This window comes from Sminthopsis crassicaudata, chromosome 3, assembly GCF_048593235.1.
Source record: "Sminthopsis crassicaudata isolate SCR6 chromosome 3, ASM4859323v1, whole genome shotgun sequence".
Classification (NCBI taxonomy): Eukaryota; Metazoa; Chordata; class Mammalia; order Dasyuromorphia; family Dasyuridae; genus Sminthopsis; species Sminthopsis crassicaudata.
The window spans coordinates 149,825,452-149,841,821 of record NC_133619.1 but is presented as its reverse complement, the minus strand read 5'-3'; the positions used below and the strand labels follow the sequence as shown (position 1 = coordinate 149,841,821).

At 34.2% G+C, this 16,370-nt stretch overlaps 1 pseudogene; it reads right to left on the bottom strand.

Annotated features, from left to right (window-relative positions):
• Positions 1-10,214: 10,214 nt before the first annotated feature.
• LOC141561933 (BTB/POZ domain-containing protein KCTD3 pseudogene) lies at positions 10,215-14,931 on the bottom strand (annotated as a pseudogene).
• Positions 14,932-16,370: the final 1,439 nt, after the last annotated feature.

The window sequence follows — 16,370 nt, the reverse complement described above, 5'->3', positions numbered from 1 at the left end:
CCTTTCCCTTCTTTACTATTTCTTTGGGATATAAGCCCAGTAGTAGCACTGCTGGGTAAAAGGATATGCAGAGTTTGATAACTTTTTGGGCATAATTCCGGATTGCTCTCCAGATTGGTTGGATTCTTTCACAACTCCACCAACAATGCATCAGTGTCCCAGTTTTCCCACATCCTTTCCAACATTCATCATTTGTTCCTGTCATCTTAGCCAATCTGACAGGTGTGTAGTGGTATCTCAGAGTTGTCTTAATTTGCATTTCTCTGATCAATAGTGATTTGGCAGACTCTTTCATATGAGTGGAAATAGTTTCAATTTCATCATTTGAAAATTGTCTGTTCATATCCTTTAACCATTTATCAATTGGAGAATAGCTTGATTTCTTATAAATCAAAGTCGGTTCTCTATATATTTTGAAAATGAGGCCTTTATCAGAACCTTTAACTATAAAAATGTTTTCCCAGTTTGTTACTTCCCTTCTAATCGTGTTTGCATTAGTTTTGTTTGTACAAAAGTTTTTTTTTTTAATTTGATGTAATCTTCCTGTGCAACAAGAAATTTGATTCTGCACACATATATTGTATCTAGGATATACTATAACATATTTATGGGACTGCCTGCCATCTAGGGGAAAGGGTAGAGAGAAGGAGGGGAAAACTCAGAACAGAAGTGAGTGCAAAGGATAATGTTGTAAAAAACTACCCATGCATATGTACTGTCCCAAAAAAATATATAATTATAAAATTAATAAAAAAAGAAATTTAGAAATATATTTTACATAATTATTTTAGTTTAACAAAATGCTTTAGCATCCATTATTATATTTTCACAAAAATATATGAAATAAATGGAATAGTCTTGGCTTTGATTCTGACCTTTAGGCTTCAATTTCTTCTGTAAATTAAGGAAAATAGACTTGATTGTGAACGAAGATAGTTTTCAGCTGAAAAGTTTTATATTTTTAAGCCTCTGTTGTATTTGGGACTTTGCAATGGAACAATAGATAGTCCAAGAAATGCCTAGTTTGATGAATGAAATGAAAAAGTTTGTAACTTGACTACTTGATTTGGCTTGGGGGGAATAATAGTGATTAAAGGACTATCATTCAAGAATTTCTACACATGCATTAGAGGCTTATTGTGTGCCAGTTGGAAAGAGACAGTATAGTTCTAGAGATATTACTTAGAGATAACCCATAAAGCATAAGAAAAACAAATCCTGTTGAGGTAGTAGGAAAGGAAGACAATGTTAATTAGAGAAAGTGAGATCTGATGCACTTGAGTCAGAACGGATTTGAAATGTCAATTCTGACACTAAATACCATTATAACTTTAGGCATGCTAATTAGTTCCCAGAACTTTAGTTATTCTCATCTGTCAAATAAGAATTATAATACATCATATCTTTTTAAAAATATTTTTTCACCATAATTACAAGTAAAATAATTCTAACATTCATTTTTATTTTATGTTTTGAGCTCCAAATAATTCTATCCTTCTCTCTTTCCTTCCTCCACTCTGAGTCAATAAGCAAATAATAATCTCTCAATATCTCTTCTAGTTCTAAATTTTAAAATGTTTTATTATTAAATTAATTAAAATTTATTTTTTAAACTTTTTGTTACACATTTCTTTAAGAATCATCTTGGAAGAGAAAAATTAGAACAAAAGAGAAAAACCATGGAGAAAAAAAAAACAAAAAACAAAAAAAACCAGAAAAAAAGTGAACATAGCATGTGTTGGTTTACATTCAATCTCCATAGCTCTTTTTCTGGATGCAGATGCCATTTTCAACTAAATTTTATTGGGATTGACTTGGATCACTGAACCCCTGAGAAGAACTAAGTCTTTTCATAGTTGATTGTAAAGGGCTGAAACTCTGAGTTGATGCACTGGAATCAAACAACAGAGCACTTAAAGCTAATTACCAATTGGACAATACTCTATTAGCATATGCTTGGAAAATGGCCCTTCCCACTATCCTGTGCTGACTCAATCTTTTGGTGTATACAGATAATTGTAGAAGGCATTAGGGGGTGGAGTAAGACAAGCCAGGGTCACTTTGACTGTAGACTAGGAGAAGGGAGATCGTGGAGATCCTGTGTCCATTTCCTTCACTTCTACCCCTAAAGACCAAGAATAAAGACCAAGGACTTTTGCTTATTCTGATTCTGCCTGATTCCAAGGCATCCAGGGTGCTAACTCGGTCTTCACAATTGATCATGGCACAATCTTGTTACTATGTACAATGTATATTTGGTTCTGCTTGTTTTGCTCAGCATCAGTTCATATAAATCTTTCCAGGCCTTTCTAAAATCAACTTGTTCATCATATTTTAAAGAATGATAATATTCCATTACCTTCATATACTATAACCTTATTCAGCCATTTCCCAGTTGATGGGCATCTACTCTTTTTCCAATTCTTTACCATCATAAAAAGAGTCATTACAAATATTTTTGCACATGTAGGTCCTTTTCTCACCTTTATTATTTCCGTGGGATATAGACCCAGTAGAAGCACTGCTGGGTCAAAGGATATGCATGGTTTTATAGCCATATTGTTCCAAATTGTTGTCCGGAATGGTTGGATCATTCACAACTCTACCAACAATGGATTAGTTTCCCAGTTTTCCCACATCCCCTCCAAAGTTTATCATTATCTTTTCCTGTCATCTTAGTCAATCTGAGCGGTGTGAGGTAGTACCACAGAATTGTTTTAATTTGTAATTCTCTAATAAGTGATTTGGAGCATTTTTTCATATGACTATAGATGTTTTTTATGTCATTATCTGAAAAGTGACTTCATATCCTTTTATCATTTACCAATGGGGGAATAATTTGTATTCTTATAAATTTGACACAGTTCTTTATATATTTTAGAAATGACACCTTTATCAGAAACACTGGATGTAAAAATTTTCCCCCTGCTTTGTTCTTACCTTTTAATCTTGTTTGTCTTGGTTTGTTTATGCAAAACCTTTTTAATTTAATCAAAGTTGTCCATTTTTTATTTCATAATATTCTTTAGTTCTTCTTTGGTCACAAATTTTTCCCTTCTCCAAAAATGTGATAGGTATATTATTCCTTGCCCTCCTAATGTGTTTATGGTATCACTCTCTACACACAAATCAAGTACCCATTATAACCTTATTTTGGTATGGAGTAGGAGATGTAGATTTATGCTGAGATTCTGGCATATTATTTTCCAATTTTCCCAGCAATTTTTGGGAAACAGTGAGTTCTTATCCCAAAAGCTAGAGTTTGAGGATGTATCAAATACTAGATTAGGATAGTCGTTGATTATTGTGTCATGTGTATCTAACCTATTTCACTGATTCACCACTTTTTCTTAGCCAATACTAAATGGTTTTGTTGACTGTAGCTTTACAATAGTGTTTTAGGTTTGGTATTGCTAAGTTACCATCCTATGTATATTCTTCATTAATTCCCTTGATATTCTTGCCCTTTTATTTCTTCAGATAAGTTTTGTTATTATTTTTTCTAACTCTATAAATTTTTTTTGGCAATTTGATTGGCATGGTACTGAACAAGTAGACCAATTTAGATACAATTGTCATTTTTATATTAACTCGGACTACCCAAAAACAATTGATATTTTTCTAGTTGTTTATATCTGACTTTATTTGGGTGAGAAGTGTTTTATAACAAATTGTGTTCATATAATTCTTGGGTTTGCCTTGGCAGGTAGATACTCAAATATTTTATGAAAAGAAAGAGAAATTAAAGGAATTAGAACAGGCAATGAGGAAATAAAACTATTATTCTTTGCAGATGATATGATGATATACTTAGAGAATCCTATGATATCATCCAAAAACCTACTTGAAACAATTAACAGCTTTAGCAAAGTTGTAGGATATAAAATAAAACCATGCAAATCATCAGAATTTCTATACATATTACTGACAAAGCCCATCAGCAAGAGATAGAAAAAGAAATTCCATTTAAAATAATTGTAGATAAAATAAAATATTTGAGTATCTACCTGCCAATACTAAATAGTAACAGTGATAATGGACATCCTTGTTTCACCCCTGATCTTATTGGGAGTGCATCCAGCTTCTCTCTAGTACAAATATTGCTTACTGATGGTTGTAGATAGATGCTGCTTATTATTTTAAGCAAACATCCTTTTATCCTTATACTCTGTAGGGTGTTAAGAGGAATGGGTGCTGTATTTTGTCAAGATTTTTTCTACATTTTTTGAGATTATCATGTAATTTCTGTTGATTGCTTCTATCTCTAAATTCGAATATTTAAGGAAGTACCACCATGAGGAAAAGGACCTCATAATTACCTTTCTAGGCCTTAGTTTCCTAACCTATTGGGAGGTGAGTTAAATAGGATGACCTTTGAAGTATCTTCCAAACCTCAATCTATCACATTTATATCTTCAAGGAATCAAGAAAAAGAGATAAGGATAACTGGGTGAAGGTAAAAGAAACTGATAGTTGAGAACAAAGGCAAGCAGAAGAGGAGAAAGCAAAGAATCCCAGCATTTCTTCCAAGTTTGTTGCTTAAAGTTAAAGCTCTGAGACCATCTTATATATTAGAATCTAGGAACCATAAAGCTGCAGCTGTTGCTGACCCAATTCTGACTTGCTTACTTTCCCTGCTCCCTGCCATGAAATATTTTCAGCACTAGACCTGAATGTGGTTTTGAAAGCAGTTTCTACAGCAACCCATTTTATAGGGCTTTCAGAGCCTGTTGCTTTGCCCCAGTCATATCTCTCCCCACAGAGCCCACATTCAAATGAGATCTTAGCGCCACAGCCTTTGTTTGGGACTCAGAATCAAAATAGGCTTTCACTTCCACCATCTCGACTTGCAGTACTGCTTTTTTTTTTTTTTTAAATGACCTGTTTCAATACCATCTTTTTCAATTCAGCATATCATTGTTAAATCAGAATCAGATACCCTATTTTTTTTGCTTTGATTCCTATAGTTAAACTGAAAAGTTAACCTCCTCACAGTAAAATAAATGTTATCACAACCTGTCACTAGAATAGGATATTACCATGTGAGTTAGTTGGGTAAAACAAAACTCAATATAAGTCTAATGTCAATTCCTAAGCATTTTAGAGGTATTGTTTGGACTTTTGTAATAAGAGCCACATTTATAAAAATCCTCACATGGCTAATAAATATGTCCTACCTGACTGTGGGACTCTATACAAAAACTATTAAAGCATCTCATATTATAATTACTTCTCACCATGTTGCTGGTATATACACACTTCAAAAAATTTAACCTAAATTGTATTGAAAGGATATAGGACTATTAGGAGAATATGCTCAACATCACCAATGAAAATAATACTAGGAACAAGATTTTTTAAACAGGTTCCCTTCTATATTAAGTGTGGGCACATTTTCCATTCCCTTTTCCCTTTGCTCATCAGGAAAGATAGCAGAACTGAAAGCCCTGGAGATTCCTGCTCAATTAAGCCCTGCAGGTAGTTGTGCTGCCAAAGAACTATGTGTGTAGAAAAAATGTTAACCTAGTTTGAGATTAGGGTTGGGTTGCCAACCAACTGGTGTTTTACTCTCCTGGATGGCATTTTATCACAGAAGCTGATTGCCTCTTATAAATACACAGTGTTATAGCCAGTTTTTAAATTAAAAAAAAAATTATAGTTATTCTTGATTAAGGCTGTTCATTCTAATACAGAAAGTACCATTAATATTTTTAAGACTCATGAGTACTCTAACTCTCTGTTCTTGACTCAGTCAAAGGATAGGTGAGGTACTAGTCCTGTATCTATACTAGTCCTATATCTAAAAAACAACTTCAATTAGCAAACCCTTTCCTTTCTAATTCTGATCCCTCCTTAGGTATCACCACTACAGTTGTTAATGACATATATTTATATTTGCACATGTGCTTTCTCCCAAAGTTTTCTTCTTTTTTATGAGTGTGAGTTCTATTTTGCTATACTGATGGCTAATTCACTAAGTGTAAGGTTTCCTATCCTTCCTACACCTGAGAGATCTAAACTCAATGGTCAAGATACAATAGACAGAATGCAAGAGGCCTAAGTGGGGCATAGTGGCAGAGACTTTTATCCATGTTGTTTAAATTTAGAAGGTACTGATCATAGCACTTGTTTTCTCTTGGCAGGGTAGAAACAACTGAATTTAGTATATAGTTAGTGAGAATAATTAAAACTATCCTATAGCTTGCTTCCTCTAGATATGTTCCCATGGCTCCATGGTAACCATAGAATCTGTCTCCCCTACCACAAAGTTGGGTTCAAGGGTCTCTCCTCACCTAACTAAACTGCCATTATTGCCATTCAAGTAATCTCAGCCACATGTATCAGAAAATGACAACTAACTAAAAGGGATAGCTGTCTGACCTAGTCATACAAGAGGATCATTTGAGATGCTTGACTGAATATATGTGAAATGAAAAATTCTGAAGAACAAAAAAAGAGGACATTAGAAGGTGTTCATTTTTATAAGAGAAAGGTCATATCCACTCATCAAGCTGATTTGTCTTCTTGAGCTTTTTGACTTAGGATCAGAACATAAATTAGGGGTAGGTGATGTAGACAGTTGCTTAGGAAGTGACATACAAAGAAGACTTTCAGTAGTACTTTCTATAAATTCTGTTACAACTGTTCCAATAGTAGTTTGCCTGAGTCCCTTAAGCTATGTCAGTGTAACAAAGGCTGGCTTCACTAAATACAGAAAGGCTCATTAGCACAAGCTCAAACACAAGCTGAAAAAGTATTGGGAGCAACAGCAATTCATGATCAACTTTATTATTTGTAGGACTGAAATCTATATCAATACTGAGATTTTCCATTCCTAGAAATTCAAAGATCTTTTGAAATATTTGACAAATAATTATATTGACAGTACTGATTCCTATTTTCTGTGATATTATGATTATTTATTTGATGATATCAAATCATATGATTACAGAAAAGATTTCAAAAATCCACTGGTCAATGATACATGGGAGGTAAAATTTCTGGATACAAGGAAGTACATTTTCAAACTTGGTCTTGGACACATATCAGCCTGGATTTATTCTGACAAAGAAGCATGAGGGTAAATTCTTTTGAGGTAATGAGCTAATGACAGAGATAGAATACTACTAATGATTATTTGAATTTGATTATCTAAGAGAAAAGTTTTTAGTATTTTTTGAAGGTTCTGTCACCTTCAGCACTGGTAATATGTACTGAACAAATGCATGTGCCTGCTAAAACCTTAGAATTTCCTCTGTAAACTCTGGTATTCCTACATATGTTATGAATTTAAATTCTAGGACCTACACCTAAAAATGGCAGACTGTCATTTTTTTCCCTTCATTAATTTTTTTTGTGTGTGTGTGTGTGTGTGTGTGTGTGTGTGTGTGTGTATGTATGTGTGCCAGAGAGAGACACACACACACACACACACACATACAGAGAAAAAGAGAGAGCATAGGAAAGAAGAAGGGAGGAAAAAAGGGGTGGAGGGAAGAAGGAAAAAAAGAAACAGTGAGGGAGGAAAAAAAGAAAGAGGGAGGAAGAAAGAAAGGGAGGGAGAGAGGGATAAAGAAAAAGAAAAAAGGAGGGGAGAAGGGAAAGGGAGAAAGAAAGAGAGAGACAAAAAAGGAAAGAAAAAAAGAGACATACATAGAGACAGAGACAGACAGAGACAGAAACAGGAAAAGAAGGGGAAAAGAGAGAAGGGGGAGGGGTGGAGGAGAGGAAGAGGGACAGGAACAGGGAGAAGGACAGGGACAGGGACAGGGAGTGTGCTGGAGGTATAAAGAGAAGTGAAATGGTACTTTCTTACATTTAATTAAAGGAACTAGAAAGTAAATATAAGTGTAAAATATACAAAACAAATGCAAACTATGTTTAATGGTAGTATAAGGGGAAACAATCAGCTGAGAAAATCTAATCTAGATTGTGTGATGCAAATATTAGTAGGTGCTTTTCCTATTATATTTCCTATGTTTGGTTGGTAAGTTCTTGAAGGACTTCCAAAAGACTTTCTGTCATATAAATATCCCAAGAGTTATTGCTGCAAAATTCTGACTGTAGTGATATGAGGCTAATGATGGCATAGATTTCACTGGAGAAGGAGCTTAATATAGGTAAAAGAAAAAAAAAAAAAAAAGCAATCTGAGTAACAACACTAACTAGCAGTGGAAAAAAATGATTAGATGTGGAAGGGAATAAAGAAAAGAATTCCAGGCTCCCCATTTCCCATTTCAAAGGATTAAGTTCTATAGCTTAATGATCTTGTTCATTTACTAGATGATGTCAAATTTATGCTGTTTATAGGTCTTGTGATGTACAGGAATGTCACCAGGAACAACATGGTGAAAAATGCATCCTCTGGCATGGGAAAGCTGCCAGGAAATGATGAAGAAAGAAATTGAAATAGGAGTGGAGTCTGGAGAATAGTTTTAAAAAGAGATGAAGATTGAGTGATATAGGTAAGGGGTAAGGAAAAGGCCATTTGGCTTGAGCACATGGAAGGGCTACAAAATGCAACAAGGCTAGAAAGACAGAATGAGATTAGGTTGTAAGGGTTTTAAAAACAAGGGAAGTTTTTAAAAGAACAGAGTTTATATTTTATCCTACAGGCAACTGGGGGCCACTGATTACTGGATGGAGATTGAGAGCTATGGGAAGAATGACATGGTCAGATCTATGCTTAAGGAAAATCCCTTTGGTAGCAGTGTGGAAATGGGACTAGGGAGGATGGAGAGGTGATTTAGGGAGACCAATTAAGTTTCTGTTACAACAATAATGTAGCAAGAGAAGATGAGGATCTGCACTAAATTGATAGATATATGAGTAGAGACAAGATGAAAGATACTGTGAAGGTAGGAGTAGGAAGATTTAGTAACTAATCTGATATGTAGAGTAAGTGAGGTGTCAAGTATATGGAGATGTTGAACCTGAGGCACGTGGAAGGAGGGTGTTCGTAGCTAACAAAATTTGGGATGTTTCAAAAATGGGCAGAAGATAATGAGTTCAGGTTTTGGAGCTTTTTGAATTTAATATAATGCCTAGATTATGCTGTTTGAAATGTGCAATGGATGATTTGGTAATGAAGCTCAGGGAAGAGACTGAGGCTAGATCCTGGACTTTTCTGCTAAAGATGATATAAACCTATAAGAGCTGATGAGATATCTAGAAAAAGTATCATTAGAAACTAAGGTATAGGGCTCCACTGCCACCCACTTGCTCTCCAGAGAGCTCCATTTCCTACTCCTACCCTAGACTCAATGGCCATGGCTGGAGGAGTGGCCTGAGGAGGACAAAGCTTCCAGCTGGAGCTGCCAGACATGGCAGGAGACAACAGCAGCAGCTTGGCCTCTGTGTCAGCAGTACAGGCAGCCAGCCATATAATCTTCCACTTCAACATCATGGGTACCAGATTCAGTACCTTTGCACAAACACTCATATAGATTATAGTTCATCCTCCCCCACCCCCAACTTTGCTGAGTGGGAGAATTTCACCCTTTAAGATGAAACTGGTGCTATATTTATTAATAGAGATTCAGCAGTATTTGTACCCATTTTAAACTTTCTTTGAATTAAACTTGCGGGGAGTGAATATTAATGTTTTGCAGACTTGAAATTGAATTTTGTGAAATTACTCCATTAGTATGAAGACTTTTCTTATCTGAAGAGCCGTAACATTTGTCATATGGCATTGTCCTTTTTCACAACTACTTGCCTCTATCAGATATTCTTAGTTGCAAAATAAACCATACTCTTGAAAACATTTATAAGCTGTAAAGTTTTAGCATAAAAATTAAGAGCATTGAAATCCAGTTTAATTAACTATCAGCAATATTCAATGGCATAAGTGTCTATATTGGCTAGTGTTTTCTCATAAATTGTAATCCTGACCAGAAGAATCGCTTTTATTAAGCTGTGGAGATGGGGCGATCTATATAGATGATAGTGATACTATCCCAGGTTAATCAGTTTCTCCATCTGAAGTACTTGGGGAAGATGCAAGTGAGGAACTTACTTTCTTCCAAGGACCCTCCCTTTTCAAGTCAACTCTTCTTTTTCATCTATACTTTGCTTTTGATTTCATTTTTAAATTCTCTCTCTCTCTTTCTCTCTCTTTTTCTCTCTCTCTTTTTCTCTCTCTCTCTCTCTCTCTCTCTCTCTCTCTCTCTCTCTCTCTCTCTCTCTCTCTCTCTCTCTCTCTCCCCCCCTCTTTTGGATTCTGACCAACCTTTATCTATTTTCTAATCTTCAATTTTACCATCCAATTCTCTTAAACTTTTTGCTTCTGTTTTAGGAAATGTTTTTCCCTCAGAGACAGATTATTTACAGGAACAGCTTTCTCCACTGAATTTCTATTCAAATTAAAAATTTGGAAGTCTTCATAACTGTGAGAGATCTCAGTCTTCCTTGCCCTTTGTAACAAAGGATTTTCTCTATAAAACCTTACTGAGTCTTAAGTAGCTGCTTCCTTGATAGTTTTCTGGTATTGAAGGCTACAATTTAGTTCACGCAGGCTGCTAGGCTGAATTACAGAAGTTGTCCAGCTGATATTAGAAGGACCTGATAGGAACACCTATAGACACATGCTCAAATCACATTGATCCAATTTAAGTATCTCTTTGGCTGGAGCCTTTTTACATTTTTATCTTTACTTTTTAAACTATATCCATGCAGTACTTAAATTCCACGTTTGAATGATGCCATCAACATCCCCAAATGAATAAATAATAGCATGGCCTTGAGCCCATCCTACTGTATCCTTCACAGTCTCTTACAGTAAATGATCAAATTATGGTACAACCAACAGCTTGGATCTCACATATTCTTTTTCCAGTAGATGACATTGTCTTACTGAGATTTTGTTTGTGATAGGAACAACTTTTTGGATAAATACTTATTGATATCCTCTCTCTTCAAAAGATCCTATATAATTTCTAGAAGAGAAACTACCACAACTGTCTGTTACATCCAAAGACAATATCTTGAATGATACTAATGGAGTGAAATCTAGTTGTGTGGAAATCACACACTAGAATCATGTTACTGTTCATGTTGGTACATGATTACTATCAGCACAGATTGATACAAGATGTTTCTCTGAGAGAAACTTTGTAATAGGATTTTGGTGAAGTGTGAATGTCTGGAAAAATTGTATGGAATACTGTAACTCAAGACTGACAGGTTCAAGACTTTATTCCTGATACTAGCTATGATATTGTTGGATCATCCTTGCTTTTGGATTGTAAAAATAGATCCATATGTTATATATATATATATATATATGCAGAAATTTCTTTTGAAAATAAAGATAATGTAACTAAACTTTATGATAATCCTTCAAATGATATTACTGCTCTGAGTGTCAACTTCACACCTAAAACAAGGGTTAGTGATAACTGGATTAAAATTGCCTATTGTACAAGTTATGGTTCTGTAAGAGTTTGATCCAGAAACACTTGGGATCCTCAGTTTTTCATTTCAGTATCTTTCTAAGAGGTAGGATTAACTGGAGCAAGGTCATTATTAGCCATATTTTTAATAGTGCTTAATAACTGGATTTAACAACACAATAAAAGGGACATTTTAAAAGCTACTGTCCAATTATATATTTATTTGTCATTTTTAGAAGCAAAATTCAATATTTAAGAAAACAATGGTGAAGATAGCATGAGCACTCTCATAAGGAATGGAGGATGGCAGACTTTAAGATTTTAAGCATATCACAGGTTTTTTTTTTTTTAATAACTCTTACTTCCTGATCTGTCTAGTATTTGAAAGTGCTATGAGATTCTTATTTGAAAGAATATTACAATAATATTCTAATTATTGAACACGTGATATCAAATAATGTAGCCCAGCACGTGTAACACTTTTTAAAGGGATATTTGTGTCTTAGTGGTGGGAGTCACTTTTTGATATTTCTTTTTGTACCTTAAGTTAAACCTTTATTTTTACTATAAATAATGAATCTTCACAGTACACATAAAGGCTTTTTACAGTTGTGCCTATGATGTACAGTGATTTAGAGTTATTTTTCATTCATTGTTTCTCTTAAGGTTTGATGAAACATGAAAACTAACTAAAGGTAATGTAGGATTATTTTTCCACAAATCTAATAAAGTTAACACTTTGACTATTTTATTAGTTTATGACACTATGATTCTGAATATTGAGTTAATGTTTTTGGTTGCTGAAAAGGTATTATTTTGAATATAATTATCCTTATATTAAAAAGTGTAAAGAAAGGATTACTATGTATAGGGACTTCTTCATTTTCTTTAACATGATTTCAGGTATTTATAAATATGGTAATTATAAATTTAAAAGGTATTAAGCATTTGTTTCAAGATTCTATGTTTATGAAAATTCCAATGTAATTGATGTGTGAAGTACAAATAATTTCTCTGGAGGTTGCCATATTGTCAGTGTTTTCCCCATGAGTTTGAATATCAAGTTAAACGTGGCCAGTACAGCCAAAAAAGAAAGGAAGAGGATGACAGGGAGGGAAGAGGGAAGGAAGAAAGGAAGGAAGGAAGGAAGGAAGGAAGGAAGGAAGGAAGGAAGGAAGGAAGGAAGGAAGGAAGGAAGGAAGGAAGGAAGGAAGGAAGGAAGGAAGGAAGGAAGGAAGGAAGGAAGGAAGGAAGGAAATAAATATATACCTGTATGCTGAAATCATGTAATGGCACTAATGTATTATTGCATAAAAATATTAATGGCATTTTTTAAAAGAAGGTACAAAAGATATAAGGACAAGACAGCATATTTGAAGATTGAGCCTGAACATGATTAAATGAGATGATATTTCCAAGTACAATAATAGTAATCCACATTTATAAAGAACTGAGGATTACAAAATACTTTCCTCCTAACAACAACTCTGTAAATATCTATGCTTTATATATACATATATATATATATGTATGTGTGTGTGTGTATACACATATATATTACATGTACATACATAAATCTACATTTTATAGATGAGGCTTTGAAATGTTAAGTGATAAGCCCAGAGTTAATAGGTCTAAAAGCATTATATGTAGAATTTCTTTCAGCCTGCATTTTAAGACTCTTAAGTCTTTCATCTGTGTCATCTTTATGACTCTCACTGATAGTTTATTTGAAGCTGTGTATGTGTATTAACTCTATTTTTACACCAAACAGTTAATCCCTAACTGTTATAAACTTCTGGATTGTTTAAAGGAAGATTTGATCATGAAAGAACAGGAAGGGTGTTCAAGAGTCTGATTCTTCATTTCTATCTAAATTACTATCTCAGGAGGAAAAGAAAACCAATTTACCTTGAGGCTCTCATCAAGGTAGGTAGGAGACAGTCCAGCGGCCACATGCTAACAAGATAGTAGCTTCTAGATAAGAACAACAAACTAAAAAGTTAAATTGTACCAAGCAAATATTGTGTGAGTGAGAGTATCAGGCATAGAGTAAACTCCTGTTTATTTAATTAGAAAAGTCCAGAGAATTATGGTTCTTATTAGTGAATATTCTGGCTGATTCAGAGTTAACTGTATCTAATGGACACATTACTTATTTGTAAAAAGGTAATAAAAGGGATTTAACATAAAAACTACACACAAGAGAGAAGAAAAGAAAAAAACAACATACCCTGGGTGTACTCTGGAGAAGGTGGGCTTTGGAGAAAGTGGGCTTCAACAAATTCAGAGAAAAGATTACAACACAAAATAGAAAGAGTGATTTGAGGATAACAGTTCATATATAAAAGAGTAGGATTCAGTATACTATAAAGTTAATATAAATCAACCATGTGACACCATAACCAAAAAAGACACTGTGATTGTTGGCTGTCTTATATGACATATATTGTCTAGAACAAAGGATATGTTGGTGTCATACTTGGAATGCTTGGAGCACAGTCATTATGACATTTCTACTCACTAATGGGTGCCATATTTTAGGAAGATTGCCCATTGTTTTCAAAGAGGACATCATGATATTGGGGTGAAATAATGGATAATGGGTAGTGTTTTGACTTGCACATGAATTGGATTTAAGTGAGTCAGAGTAATCAGCCTCATTTTGTCTTCCTAAATCATGAAAATGCAATGGCAAGACGAAAATCAAGACTATTGACAATGGCCTTGAATGCAGTGGATGACCATCTTTAATGTCTGACCAAACTCCAAAGAATCTGTTTCAGCTGCCTTCGTGACTATTGGAACACATTATTTTGTTGGTTACCCTCAACCTAGTTAACTCATCCACCAAGTCAGTTTTACCAAGTTAAAGCTACTATGAATTCTAAAACTTCTTGGAGCTACAGGTGAGAACTGGGTGAAGTTGGACACCAAAGGTGAGTGAACAAAACTGAAAAAAGCTCAAAAAGTCCTCAAACCAGAGATGGTAGTCTCCCAAGAATACTCCTATATGTTCTTGGGTGCCATGTTTTAGGAAGGATATTGACAAATTAGAGGTCATCAGGAGGAAAATGATCAAAGTGCTATGAGGACCAAAAATAATGTCATAGAATTATATGAGACTCTCCAAAGTTCCTTCCAACTGAGATTCAGTTATTCTGAATCTATGAGCTGTGATATTTTAAATATAATCTTAACTTGATTCTGAAAGTATTCCAAGATTTTGTGATATCTTAAGATCATAAATATGATCATTAGTTGTCACTATAAACTAATTAATTAATATATCCTGGAGTTTGATCTTTTGAAGAAATTCCTGTTTTCAAGTCTACTTGTTATATAACTTTTTCTTTAGAAAATAAAATAAAGAATAAAATCAGGATTATCTGAGATTTCTCATGAGTAATATGTCAAATAAATAGAAATTTACTCTGATGGATATTGCAAAGCCATCCAGGTGAAGGTCCATTTGTCTTTCATGAACTTAAAAGGTTTTATGTTAACCAAGCTATACTGCTTTGCCAAAATGCGCCATGTTTGAATATCCCCAGTATTGATACCTGAGCACTGATCTAATCTAATCCAGTCTTTGTACTTGTACTCATTTTTACCCAGATATGTTGACTCTGTACTGGATCTATCTATAGAATTCCATAAAATTCCATGACCTCTGGTTTATATTTTGGTTTGTTCATCTTGCTTACAATAAAATTATTTCTGTCCCTTCCTTCATAATTTTGCAAAGCTCTGTGAAGTTTTGTGGGCTGTGGATTACCCATCTTCAAGTTCATATGTCCTTACAGCCTTGTGTTAAAATTGTGAATAATATGGCTTTCAACTCCTGCAAACCAGTTGGTTGCTGATCTCTGTTAATTCCAGGAAAAGTAAGATCAAAATCACTTCTATTAACTCTTATTGTCTTGAAAATCCTCTCTCCTATAATTGATATCTAAACTCTGCAAGTCGCAGCACAAAGTAGCACAGAAGAAATATTGCCAAAGTTATCAACTCTGTCACTTTAGAGAAATGAACAAAATCTAGGATTTTATTGATGTTGGGACCACCTCACTGAAGAAACCCAATCTACTAATCTATACTAGTATTTGTTCTATAATTTACAATCAAGGAGAGTTGCCTGATGCATGGAGGGTTTAGGTTTTACCCATAGCTATCTTGCATTAGAAGTGAAATTTGAACCCACATCTTCTTAATACTGGGCCAAGTCTCTAACCCAGGACCCAAATCCTAGCCTTCCCCCCCCCCCAATGTCTTTCTGGAACCTTTGCTACAATTAGAGATTCAATTTTCAGATTTTTACTAAGCCACACAATAAAAGAGAAAGATATGACAAAAAGAGTTTGAAGGGATTCACCTCAACTAAATTATTTACTTGACATAATGGAACTATAATATATATATATATATATATATATATATATATATATATATATATATATATATATATATATATATATATATATACCAGGGATGAATGTCTATTCTCTCTTAATTTTTTTTATTTTCAAAACATATGCATAGATAATTTTCAACATTCACCCTTGCACGTTCACTCTTAGAAAACTTGTTCCAATTTTTTTTCCCTTTCTTCCCCCAATGCCTTAAATTAGATGGCAAATAATATGTTGAAAATGTGCAATTCTTTGATACATATTTCCACAATTATTGGGCTGCAATAAGAAAAATCAGATCACAAAGTAAAAAATGAGAAAGAAAACAAATACTATGTTGTGATCCATATTAAGTATCCACAGTGCTCTCTTTGGGTGTGCATGGCTCTTTTCATCACAAGACCATGAGAACTGGTCTGAATCACCTCATTGTTAAATAAGAGCCACATACATCAGATTTGATCATCACATAATCTAGTTATCACTATGTACAATGTTCTCCTGGTTCTTTCTATTCACTCCACTTAGCATCAGTTCATGTAAGTCTCTCCAGGCCTCTCTGAAA